Genomic DNA, 14,194 nt, shown 5'->3' with positions numbered 1-14,194 from the left:
CAAAGCTCCTAAGGGTTACATGGCTGTTTATTTATTTATTTAGCATATGGCATATAATACATGGACATATATCAGTTAGACTTGATCAAATGTCAATGTCCAGTCCATGCAACCGTTCAAGGACACAGTTACCTTCTTTGAAAAAGTCAAACCAGGCATGAAAAAACTTTTCCAGCTTGGTCCTTGTTTGGCTGGTCACTGTCACCAGGACCCATGTTCCGCCCCCCCAGTGAATGATGTGCATTCACTGTGTGTACAAATTGCACTTGTTGCAACTCCAGGACAACCCAGTCCCATGCGCTAAGTGGAGCGCCATCATGTGCAGAAATTAGCCATACGCTTAGTGGTGCTCACTCTCACAGTCATGACTTTTTTCCTCCCAAATGAAGGAGGAAAGCAATCTGAACACAACTCTGTGACTACTCTCAGTGGGGGGGGGGGGGAACAAGAATGAAGTGAGTGCAGGTGCTTCCAGTTCTCCCTGTAAGGGACCCCAAAGCACCATCTCAAAGAACAGAGTTGGCTCCTCTGTCCTAAGCAGGGGGCAGGAACACTCAGCTGCTTGACAACAATTAGAAGTATGAATGACTAGAATTGTCCATTTGCTGTGCATCAAGGCAAACACAGTATGAATGAAGACCAAAAGACTTGTGACTCTATGCAAGGTCACTGCAGCACCCCAGGCGCTCTGCCCAAAGGAGAGAGACCTTGGGAAACCGGAGAAGAAGCCACTACTACCCAGCCCATGCACATTTAACTTCTTCTTAGCCTCTTAAGACCCCCCCCGCCCCGCATGAAACAGCCTCCATCCACTCAGGGGCTCTCATGAACACTCTGGTTAATAAATTTCCTATACAGTATTTTAAATTATACACCTAAATGAGTCCAATAAATTACAGATAATAAAATTCCCTGCACATTTTTCCAGCAGAATAGGAGCTTCTAAAGAAATATTTTCTCTGCCACCACCTCTGTTCCCATTCCTTTGCCATATAACATTTATTCTAATATTAAAATGGCAGCTGCTCTATAAATTGTGAATCATTAACCCACTTCATTGATTTTTTTCCCCCTCTCCTTCCTCCCCCTCCCTTGTAGTCAGCAGTCCCGGGCAGCCTCTGTGTGTCTCAGTCTATTGGATTGAAATTCATATGCTATTTGAGGGTCAAAGACCGGGACCCTGTGTACGTGAACTTCCATCAGCCCAAAGGTGATCAATACCTGAAGCTGTGGCTGGCTGTGGAACCATAGCGGAGGTGTCTGGGAAACCAACTACCAAGGCTTGTGTATGCCTTGTGTATGCGCAACCTCCTGATTTTAGAAATGGGCTATATCAGAATGCCAGATGCAAGGGAGGGCACCAGGATGAGGTCTCTTGTTATCTGGTGTGCTCCCTGGGGCATTTGGTGGGCCGCTGTGAGATACAGGAAGCTGGACTAGATGGGCCTATGGCCTGATCCAGCGGGGCTGTTCTTATATTCAGCTGACAAGGGAAGGCACCAGGATGTAGGTCTCTTGTTGCCTGGTGTGCTCCCTGGGGCATTTGGTGGGCCGCTGTGAGATGCAGGAAGCTGGACTAGATAGGCCTCTGGCCTGATCCAGTGGGGCTGCTCTTATGTTCTTATGCTCCCTGGGGCATTTGGTGGGCCGCTGTGAGATACAGGAAGCTGGACTAGATGGGCCTATGGCCTGATCCAGTGGGGCTGCTCTTATGCTCTCTGGGGCATTTGGTGGGCCGCTGTGAGATACAGGAAGCTGGACTAGATGGGCCTATGGCCTGATCCAGTGGGGCTGCTCTTATGTTCTTATGCTCTCTGGGGCATTTGGTGGGCCGCTGTGAGATACAGGAAGCTGGACTAGATGGGCCTCTGGCCTGATCCAGTGGGACTGCTCTTATGTTCTTATGCTCCCTGGGGCATTTGGTGGGCCACTGTGAGATACAGGAAGCTGGACTAGATGAGCCTCTGGCCTGATCCAGTGGGGCTCTTCTTATGTTCTTATGCTCCCTGGGGCATTTGGTGGGCCGCTGTGAGATACAGGAAGCTGGACTAGATGGGCCTATGGCCTGATCCAGTGGGACTGCTCTTATGTTCTTATGCTCCCTGGGGCATTTGGTGGGCCACTGTGAGATACAGGAAGCTGGACTAGATGAGCCTCTGGCCTGATCCAGTGGGGCTCTTCTTATGTTCTTATGCTCCCTGGGGCATTTGGTGGGCTGCTGTGAGATACAGGAAGCTGGACTAGATGGGCCTATGGCCTGATCCAGTGGGGCTGCTCTTATGTTCTTATGCTCCCTGGGGCATTTGGTGGGCCGCTGTGAGATACAGGAAGCTGGACTAGATGGGCCTCTGGCCTGATCCAGTGGGGCTGCTCTTATGTTCTTATGCTCCCTGGGGCATTTGGTGGGCCACTGTGAGATACAGGAAGCTGGACTAGATGAGCCTCTGGCCTGATCCAGTGGGGCTCTTCTTATGTTTTTATGCTCCCTGGGGCATTTGGTGGGCCGCTGTGAGATACAGGAAGCTGGACTAGATGGGCCTATGGCCTGATCCAGTGGGGCTGCTCTTATGTTCTTATGCTCTCTGGGGCATTTGGTGGGCCGCTGTAAGATACAGGAAGCTGGACTAGATGGGCCTATGGCCTGATCCAGTGGGGCTGCTCTTATGTTCTTATGTTCTAAGGCTGCTTGCTGGCATTGGTGGCTTGCAGGGAAATTGATGCTGGACAGGGAACAGGTACCGGTGGTAGCCAAGTTCAATGTCTCCCAGCCTAACCGGCAGATATATGGGGCACAGCTTGAAAAACATCCAATATTCTATATTCTCCTGGGTCAAACGCTGTCTGATTTCAGTGGTGTGAGGGTTATGCAGTGGCTGAGCTGGGAAAGGAGCTGGCAGCACTCAGTGGCCGGGTTCAAGTGCTCGTTCAAACCCACAGTGCTTTTCATGAGAGTACTTCCAAGTGTACCAGGAAAATGTTGCTTATCACAAGAATGTGCCACCCACCCTCTGAACTGGCCCTTTGTTGGGCACATAAGAAATAACCCAGGCAGGTGACTAGGAGTCCTTGAAGTGCCACAACGGGAAGCAGAACACTGAATGTCCATTTTTTGGACAAGAGCTGATGTCTTCGCCACGTCTCTGGAAGAAGTGGCACGTCAGTAGCTGTAGGCTACCTCAGAATGCCAGGTGCAAGGGAGTGGAAGGAAGCAGATCTCCTGTTGTTGTGTGTACTCCCTAAGTTACCTGGTGGGCCATGGCGAGATGCAGAAAGCTGGAAGGGCCCTCTTTGGCCTGATAAGAACATAAGAACAGCCCCACTGGATCAGGCCATAGGCCCATCTAGTCCAGCTTCCTGTATCTCACAGCGGCCCACCAAATGCCCCAGGGAGCACACCAGATAACAAGAGACCTCATCCTGGTGCCCTCCCTTGCATCTGGCATTCTGACATAGCCCATTTCTAAAATCAGGAGGTTGCGCATACACATCATGGCTTGTACCCCGTAATGGATTTTTCCTCCAGAAACTTGTCCAATCCCCTTTTAAAGGCATCCAGGCTAGACGCCATCACCACATCATGTGGCAAGGAGTTCCACAGACCGACCACACGCTGAGTAAAGAAAACCCTGATCCAACAGGGCTGATCCAATGGGTGAGCCACAAGTGGTTCACAGGTGTGCCATAGGAATTTGGGGAAGGGTCATTTATTAATAGGGCCAATGGGAGATGTGAACCCCCCCACTGGCAGTATGGTGTGCCTTGTCAATTGTCGAAATCCTGGTGGTGTGCCTTGACCATTTTAGTGCCTTGTCAGTGTGCCACGAGATGAAAAAGATTGAAAATCACTGAGCTAGGTGAATAGCCATTCATAGAGGAACAATATCATGAAAGACCATCCTGGAGTTCAACCTGACCAGAGCTCGCTACCACTGAGCAGGTGACAGGTCACCACTCTGATGAGCCGGGTTTTGCCAGAGTAGAATTTATACCTGAAATGGTTTGCTTCCTATTCGGCAAACTCTTTGACCTGTGATAGGTTGGTTGTTGCATTGTGCACTACGTCTGGTTCAGGAACTTGCTGGATGGGATTAATCAATCCAAAGCCTATGGTATATAGGGGACCAGCCGACCAGGCAGGATCCAGTTGAACAGCTTTGTGGGTGTGACTGCCCCCTCAGCTTTTGCACCCTTTCTGCCCTTGCACCGTCCTTGTGGGAAGGCTTCATTAGCATAAGGAATACATTTGTAGCCTACTACACAAGTCCCATGTATTACTGTCTCATATATTTTCTGACATAAACACAGATCTTTATTGTTACACATCGAGGTCACTGACAAGTAATATATTCAAGCTGTTAAGTTATTAGGGAGATAAATAATTTGGGTGCTGGTTGAACTATGAACCTTTACCTTTTCCCCTGATAGATGGGCAGTTCCTTCTAATCTCACCGGCTCTAGAATAGTAATTCCATTAGGGTTATGAGTGCAGCTGTACATATGCGAGACCCAACAAGACAATTTCTTTATGGAGATAGGCTAGAGGAATATTAAACTTTAAGCCAAAAGAGGATGTAATTCAACCTGCATGATTTATTATAGCCACAAATCCTTTACAATAGTGGAGGATAAAGAAATAGGAAAAACGGATTCATAAACAATCCATATATTTTTTTAAAAATCAAATACATCCCTTGATTTAATGCAATTGAAATTTGAGCACTGCCAACAAATAATTTTTATTCTATACTGAGTATTCCACTATCCCTACACTAGCATGGATTTAGATTAACTTTTTCTAGCTCTTCTGAACCCTACCTATCTACCTCCATTCTGGCCACTGGTAGGTTTCCAATTGAGTTCCTTTCCCAGCTCAGTGTACCATTTGCACCACTGAGCATTTAACACGATATAGAATAATGGATGTTTTTCAATCTGTTGGCATGCCCCATATATCCATTGAGAATCATAGAGATCATAGATAGTAATGGATGTTCTGGGGTGAGGAAGGGGGGCTTTATTATGCCCCATTATTATGAAGCCAGTCAATCTGGATTTCCTCCTCTTATTGAGGGTGTCCCTTTCCACACCATCTTGGAGAGCAGGAAGATACCTCCGTTTCTCAACAAGGTACCAGAGGAGAAACCTTGCAAAACAATAGAAACAAGCACACGTAATTGTCTGCATGACCGATACTTCTAATGTTGCAGTATGAGCTGTTCGGGCTTAATTGTTGGCAAAGGATTTAATTTCCAAATGTTTCGCCCATGACTTTGGTGGGCATTTTCAAAGGACTAGAACAGTCCATCTCACCACACAGCAATAACTGTTCTCTAATCTACTTGTTCACTTAAACAGGGGTCTCTAAACTTTTCAGCTGAAGGGCAGCATCAGATATCCGGTACAGTGTCAAGGGCCAGAAAAAAATTTAAATAAAATTTAAATAAACAGAGATGGAACAGATGAGTGAATAAATGAATGGACTCAAATGTGCAGGATTTCTTCAAGCACCAACACAGCCCAAGAAATAAAGCACATACTTAAAGGGACTGCATACTCCCACCCCACAAGCACAACTCTAGTTGTGTTTGGTCAACTGGCTCCTAGGGTATCAGAGGATGGCCATGGGCTGGAGAGAGGCTGGCTGTGAGCTGCATCTGGCCCCCGGGCCAGGGTTTGGAGACCCCTGACTCAAAGGACAGTGCGCTTTCTTTCCACCCTCTTTGCACCCCCTAGCCAATCTCATAAATGTGAACAGCCTCGAAATGACTGATAACACACATGGCACGCAATGAAAAGCTCTCCTAATGAAAAGGGTCCCATTTGCTTGGGTGTGACCAGCTGCCCAATTTCCTGGCATATGGAGCAAACCCTGCAAGAACTCCAGCAGGGAACGGGAAGCTTTGTCGTAAACATGTTCTTTCAGTCATGTCTAAATCAGCATACCACTGTGAAGGAAGCATGTTTCTCCTTTAACACACACACATACACACACACAATCAACCACCAGAATATTTTTTCCTCAATAGCCTTGAAAGTTTTTGAAAAAGCATTTCAACAGAGATATCCATCCGACTGTTCTTATGTTCTTATATGTGTATTTGTAACCTCCTGACTCTAGAAATGGGCTATGTCAGAATGCTAGATGCAAGGGTCATCAGGATGCAGGTCTCTTGTTATCTGGTGTGCTCCCTGGGGCATTTGGTGGGCCGCTGTGAGATCTAGGAACTAGATAGGCCTATGGGCTGATCCAGCGGGGATGTTCTTATGCCCTTAGATGACTGCTGTTCATGACACACCTGGCATCCACAGATGTAGGTAAATTGCTCCCCTCCACACCAGCAGATGTGGTTATATTTTGAACAGTACAACTGTCTCTGGCTTCTAGAGAACTCTCACTGAAAAAAATTGGAATTTTTGAAATACAGTTTTCTAAAAATTGAATTTTCTACTTGAATTTTCTGGGGCAGAGGGGCAGAATTGTGACAGAGTCATTATCTGTGACTCTGTTTTTGTTATCTACGGATAATGTACTGGTGCACTTGGGGGCGTGGGCTCAGCCCAGCTGTAAGAATTGTCTGAAAAATTTGTGTCCCCTTCCAGACTTGCTTCACCATCTCAGGCAGCCTGGCTGAATTGTCATAACCCTGACGATGATGAGCGGCTACCTTGGGGCTGGGGCAAGTCTTGGAATGGGAAGTCTGCCCAGGGAAGCAGCCAAAGAGACCGGTGGAGGAGGAGGAGGGTGGAGCAAGTCCCTCCCCACTGCTGAACTCCGAGACAGTAGCTTTCGATGAGGGAGAGAAAGCATCATTACTATAACCTTCAACACATTCCAGCACCTCAGATGTCACCCATCCCCATAAATTTCAGGTTCTTAGGGTGTATAGTGAGTGGAACCCCAATTTTCCCCATAGGCTCAATCTCTACATCCGTTAATTCTGTATTCACTAGGTTTTCCAGAACCAATAACCAATAACCCTAGCCAATAACATAATTATCTGTATTTTATTTGAGATAACCACCTCCGTTCACCTTTATTTACACTTCAAGCAAAAATTCCACCAGCAGTTTACAAAACTGAGCAGTTACAAAAGAGGTTACAAAACACAGAGTGTATTTTGATTTGCTGTAATCTCTACAGAAATCTTGTCCATTCAAGAATCTCCAAACTCAGAGATTTAGAGGCACAATGAAGCCACAACTCATTTGCTTAACACAACAGTTCATGGTGGAAGACAGTTGGCATTGAACCAGTGTCCACCAAAGGTAGGAGGCAGGACAGATTTAACTATGCTGGAATGTGTTATTTGACAATGAGCACAACGGACAAATTACAAGTTTTTCACCATCTTTCCTTTCAACAAACATTCAAGAGAACGACAACCTGTCCATCTGACTTTGCCAAAACCTTCCACTTAGAAATCTTTATGGATTTTGCACATTTTTGTTGTGCAACACTTTTTTGAAAACATTTTGCCACGTAAGCCATTCTGATCTATTATCCATCAAAGTGCTTTGGTCAAATACATCCCCCTCCTCAAATTTCAGTACCTACAAGTGATCAATCCATTCCACCACGTAATCATTTGGTTTGCTTTGGTAACATTCATAGAGCATTAATTTCAAAAACTAGTTAAAGTAGAGAAGGTGTTTAAACTGTCCCCTGAGATAAATGAGATCTACTCGCGCTGACCTTTCTTCATATCACAAAGACGCTGAATCATTTCATGGGTATTTACATCTTCATCCTTCCTTGGAAAAATGTTGACAAGGCTTTCAGCAAGAGTGCAATGGATCAGCCTTCAGCTACCCTTGAAAATGTCATGAGAGCCAGCAGTGGGTTTTGCTATTCTTGTGGGGCATCCCATAATTAATAGCAAAGCACTGACTTCATACAGAATACTTTCATTAGTCAGCTCAGTGATCTCTTCTTGGACTGACACAGTAATGAGGGACTCTTTTTTACTTGGCCTTCTGTGCAAATGAAACTCTGTCGATGTCATCCACCACCACAGACCATGGAAGTCAACATGTGCCTGGGATGACAAAACTGATCTAGTGCTCACCATGCTGGACTTGCCCTGGAGAATTGACTGTGTGCAAGCTCCACTCCAGCCTTCCCACCCAACTGTGCAAATAAAATACTTGTGTGATCCTTTTCAGCCAAATGCTCCATCTCGTCCATTTGTGCCTGTTGAGGAGGAAAGGGTAAACTTTGGTCCAGAACAAAGTTTGTGCAATATCTGGCTCACAATGTTTTCTTTTCAAAAGGCTTTAGAACATAAGAACATAAGAACAGCCCCACTGGATCAGGCCATAGGCCCATCTAGTCCAGCTTCCTGTATCTCACAGCGGCCCACCAAATGCCCCAGGGAGCACACCAGATAACAAGAGACCTCATCCTGGTGCTCTCCCCTACATCTGGCATTCTGACTTAACCCATTTCTAAAATCAGGAGGTTGTGCATACACATCATGGCTTGTACCCCATAATGGATTTTTCCTCCAGAAACTCGTCCAATCCCCTTTTAAAGGCGTCTAGGCTAGACGCTAGCACCACATCCTGTGGCAAGGAGTTCCACAGACCGACCACGCTCTGAGTAAAGAAATATTTTCTTTTGTCTGTCCTAACCCGCCCAACACTTAATTTTAGTGGATGTCCCCTGGTTCTGGTATTATGTGAGAGTGTAAAGAGCATCTCCCTATCCACTCTGTCCATCCCCTGCATAATTTTGTATGTCTCAATCATGTCCCCCCCTCAAGCGTCTCTTTTCTAGGCTGAAGAGGCCCAAACGCCGTAGCCTTTCCTCATAAGGAAGGTGCCCCAGCCCCGTAATCAGCTTAGTCGCTCTCTTTTGCACCTTTTCCATTTCCACTATGTCTTTTTTGAGATGCGGCGACCAGAACTGGACACAATACTCCAGGTGTGGCCTTACCATCGATTTGTACAACGGCATTATAATACTAACCGTTTTGTTCTCATCTTTCAAGATGAGCAACCACTTAAAGGCAAGTGTCCATGTGATGAGCCTTAGGAAGGGCAGCAGGTAAGGCCAGGCGGTGAGAGCAACTGAGGGATAGCAGCCTACAGGTTTTCTGCAAAGACTTCTGAGGGGTGGGCTGTCCAAACATCTCAAGCTTGGAATTCCAGCAGGAGTACCACAGTTGAGTTCTGTAATGCCTTAACAAACTCAGGAGTTTGTTATATAAGATACATATAAGATACATGCCAAATTGATGACCGCTATGGTGGGATGCAGTCACAAGATCTCCTCTTTGTAAGGGAGCATTTCCCCCCCTTTTTCTCAGAGGTAAGCCTCTGCAGCTAATGGGACAGGGTAAAGGGGTAATGGGACGGGAACTGTGACAGCTAAATACAGCTAAAAACAACAGCTAAAAGAGCTAAAAACAAAATCGGGTCACAGGAGGGGATTGGAATACTGATTGCCTTCCTGGCCTGATCTGCACAGCCCCCACTCCCTCCTAACCCTGCCTCATTTTCCCCCTATTTCCTTTCTGCTCTCCCACCATTCCTCTGATGTCTCCTGCAGAATTACCTTCATCTGTGGTTGGTGGGAAGGCATAGGCCTTCCCGTCCACACTGCTGGCACCATACTAAATAGTGCACAGAACACCTTATGTGACTGACACTAACTGCTTTGTTGCAGTTAGTGCCAATAGAATGATAGACACTAAACTTGGTCTGCGAGTCACCAATTTTACCTGGGTGAAAAGGGTTAAGACAAGTCAGCAAGAACACTTGTGCTATTTAATTTTATCAATCAGGTATCGGAGCCATATGGCTCTTTGTCTACTATAAGGAGGTATCCTTATATTGTCTTGTGATTTTTCACTTTGATAAGAGCTTTACTGTTCTGAAAAGGCAGCCTATTTGACTCCCCTGTCTCACATTTGCCTGTGTGCACTTAGAGGAACCATCTTTCACCGAGCACCACAGATCTGCGCAGATTAAATCCATGCTCCTAGGCCAGCTGGCCACAGGGAAGGAGGCTGGATGTTATCTAGGATCACACCAGGGGGCACTTAAATATAATTCTCTCAGGACTGATAGCTGGGGGCTTTCTTGGTGGAAAATTGACACATAGTCTTGAGACAAAGCAACACCTAGTCTTGACGGTACAAATCACTGTTAAAAAGCACCGGGGCTGGGTTGCTTTCCAATTTTACACAGGAGGGGAGACCGCCACACTACCTTAGGTCAAAGCGAGTAGGCTGGCAATTTCTATCTGCTTTCTTTCTGCCTTTCTGCCTTCTTCCTCATCTAAATGATGTAAATTTAGCCCCCCATGCTCAAAGCTGCTACTTCTGAGTGCAAGCTTGTTCATGTGGCTAGCCAGTCCTCACTTAGCTGTCAATTGATGGAAATGAAAACTTTAAGTGAAACAACATGGCGAAACCAATTTTATTGCTGGCTAATTGATATCATTGGCTAAAGAAACAAGAGCATATATTCAGCATATTTCCGGTCACATAAATATCACAAAACTTCCAAATCAAGTCCCCCAAATGCTTTAGTAAATGTGACATTTCTGGAATGGAGAAAACCCACACAGGCAAACTTCTGCACAGTCTGCTGTCCCAGCTGGGAACCAATTTTTTTCCTCCATTATTACAAAATGAAGTCATTTATAGTCATTTATATCACTTATAGTGATTTTTGCCTACTCCTCAGATGCATTTGTTGCACTGGGTAGACTTGGCTTAAGTCAGTGGTTTTCAACTTTTTTCATCTCACAGCACACTGACGGCACTAAAATGGTCAAGGCAGGCACACCACCAGTTAACCAAGGCTTGGAGCATCCTCTCCCCCCCCCTTAACCAGTCATTATTCAAGAGGGCTCTGTGGGGACAATTAAAACCTCCTTCCACTTGCTGCTGTCATCGAGCAGTGGCTGCCTGAATACAAATGCCACCTGGCTCTCCTCAGCCGACTTCCCTCCAATTCTCCTAGAGAGGCTTGTAAATGTCTCCCTGTCAACTGGACAGAGCTAAATCATCCTTGACAGCTACATCTCCACAGAGCAGTTAGAATTAATGTAACAATTTGATGCCTAATGAAGCGGTGACATGCCCAGGCAAGCCAGCAATGCGTCGGGCGGGGCGGGGGGGGGAGCTCATCTGGACAATCAGCACTGATGCCATCAGCCATTGATGTGGTGAGCAGAGGGAAGAACTACCCTGCAGGAGGAAACATGTCAGCGGGCAGAGGGTCAAAGCCAATTGGGCTTCATAGACAGGTGGGGCAAAGGCCATGGGTGGTTGATTTTTGTGCTTCTCACTGGGTGTGGCAAGGCCTGACTCTTTCAGGGCTGTCTCAGGTCCCTTTTAGTCTCCGGCTAAAAACGGGAAATCGCACTCAGATTAATTGAGACTCAGTTGATTTCACACCAGCTGCCTGAACTTCTTGATTCTCACATTGCTTTGGTAAAGGTGAGACTGTACCTGAGGAAGGCTGGTAGCTCTACCTTTCTGCCCTGGCTGAGAGCCATAAGCTGAAGAAACTCTTGTGAATGCAATCGTGACTGGCTGACAGGCTGGCATGTAGACGCTACTTGGTTTTGTCAATGGAGCTTGGTGTTTAGCAGCAAACTGAAATAGAGTCATGTACATCCACTGAGTGGCTCAGAGGAAGCCCCGACAATGAATGAAAATTAGTATGTGGGGAGAGAGCAAAGACTTCTGAGCATCTTTGTAGCAGGGTGCAATCCCATATCAAAATGCACTTGGTAATAGCCACTGAATTAGTGGTGTTAACTTGCAAGTATTGCAAAGTGTTCAATTAAGGCCCAGCCATTTTCAACCACTGTACCGTGGTCCACAGGTGTGCCACAGGAATTTGGAGAAGATCATTGATTAATCGGGCCAATGGGAGATGTGAGCCCCCATGGCTCAATTGTCAAAAATCTGGTGATGTTGTTGATGATGATGATGATGATGATGATGAATGTACCACTTGTCAGCAATGGTTCACAAAGCTTCAAAGTACAGAAAAACTCAAATTAAATGAGTACATTCCTCTTGTCCTGCTTTGTCACTCTTCCACAAACCCACATGCTTCTCCCCTGCCTGGTCATCTAGTGTGATCCTAAGTTCTACCCAAGCCTCCTCTGATGCATGTGGTCCATGGAAACTCTGTTGGACTTGGGGGTCCTGAGCTCTCACTAGGTCTAGTCTCCTCCCTGATCAGGTGCACAGCCCTCAGCCCTCCAAGCTTCTCTCCACCAAGGGAGAGAAGAGTGCTTTGTAGCACATGAATGGAGCAGGATCTTGTGCCCAGGCTCAAATAGTGGAAAGAAGACCCTAATCCTATTGTTTTCCTGCACTGATGCAGCCACAATACAGCCCCAACGTAAGGGTACAAATGTTCCCTTACCTTGAACATGCCTCCATGACTCCCCCCACTCACTGCTAGATGCAGCCCATGCCCCACTGGTTCACCTGCACTGGCAGTGGAACGTTTGACAGGATCAGACCTAAAGGGACAAAAGTGGCAACATCTGGGTTGGGGGCCCAGCTACGTGGCTGGACTGTGTACAGATCATCTGCACACATCTTCTGTGGGGGGGGGGCAGCAATGACAATGCTGACCCCAGAATCATTGTGTGCTGTGAAGCATCTACAGATTTTCGGGTCTGGCATCTCTTGATGACATAGACATGAAGCACCCTGAGTTTGCTTGGCTTGATGCAACTCTGCCTGCTGTCTGGATTGGACAGGATGTTGTCAAGAAGGGATCCACCTACTGGCCAGAGACCCTGACCTTTCTTCCTGTTCTCTCTCTGATCCTTGTGGAAGTGGCCTTAATCTTTCCCTTGACCTGAAGATGTCCACACCAGGGCTCTGATGCATAAAGGTGCGTCATGATGACACCATCTTAAGCATAAGGCATGCAAGGGTGTGGCAGCTCCAGGGCCTTGCTGTCTCTAAGTGTTAGCTGAACCTCAAATCCTAATCAGATGCTGTAAATATGCATTCAATGGAACCCTGAGTAAATAACTTCTATTTGCAACTTTAACAAGCCTCTTCGTCTTTGCCTCTTTGTTGTTGCTTTTTTTTTAATTTTGATTTTTTTTAATTTGAGGGAGGTTCTCTGGAGTGATAACCAAAGGGGGTCTGCTGCATCACTGCTTCACCAAAGAGAAAACTATTTTAATTTCCTCCAACATTTAGGTTTGGGATGTGAGGGCAAGCAATTCAGAATCACAGGTGACATTGAGGTGCCCAGCTCCCCTCCCATCCACATCCCTCCCAATTAGAGACAATGGCTTTGTCCCCTCCTTGTTTATTTCTGACAATCCTGGTTGTCAAGTTTGCACCTGCCTGGAAACTGTCCAACAGTTGATCTCACCAGATTACCAGCTCTTTTTGGACTCGCTGGTCTCCATCTTGCCACTCCTGTTTCCCGTGCCTGGTGGCAAGTGTCAGGTTTCCCACTTGCTTCTTGGTGACGAAGGTCACAGTCTCTCAGCTCTTTCAGTCAGAATAAATAGATTACGAGCATTTGGAAGAAAACAAATTGAGGAAACCCAATCGCAACCAGGGCACAATGAGGCCGAGCGAGATTGGTTTACACAGGTGGAGGCCAAGCATGACCATTTGGTCATACTATCAAGAGAGCCTTCTGCTCCCACAAGGTATATTTCTAATGCACAGTGCATATCATGCTTCATGAGCCCCATTCATTCATGCAGGAGCTTGTGGGTGCAGAAACTGGTGAGGTGGGCTGAGAACTACAAAATATTAAGGAGCACTTAAGCTGTCCCAGACTGTTCTGCAACTGAAAATGATTACAACAGCTGCCCCTCTGAAAGGAATCCACTTGTTTCCAGGTTCCTACATGGAAGATGCATTGCCTGGCTTTGCAATTTCCTGGGGCATTTGACCTGGGGCCACTGTGAGACCCAGGAAGCTCAACTAGATGGGCCTTTGGCCTGATCCAGCGGGGCTGTTCTTATGTTCTTAATTTCAATTCTCAGAGCTTCCCAGGTTGCACACTGTCCCAGTACGCATGACTCCTATGTGGCCAAAGTTGATCTATTTCGGCTAAGTTTTGGCTTCCCATAATTCCCAGAATACAGTGTCAGATCCCTTGCCTGCCATGTGCTCTTTTTAAGCTGTGATCGTGCCATTTTTATTTTTCTTAATTGGGACTGACAACCCAATCCTATCCACAC

This window comes from Tiliqua scincoides, chromosome 16, assembly GCF_035046505.1.
Source record: "Tiliqua scincoides isolate rTilSci1 chromosome 16, rTilSci1.hap2, whole genome shotgun sequence".
Taxonomy (NCBI): Eukaryota; Metazoa; Chordata; class Lepidosauria; order Squamata; family Scincidae; genus Tiliqua; species Tiliqua scincoides.
This window is presented reverse-complemented; position numbering follows the sequence as displayed.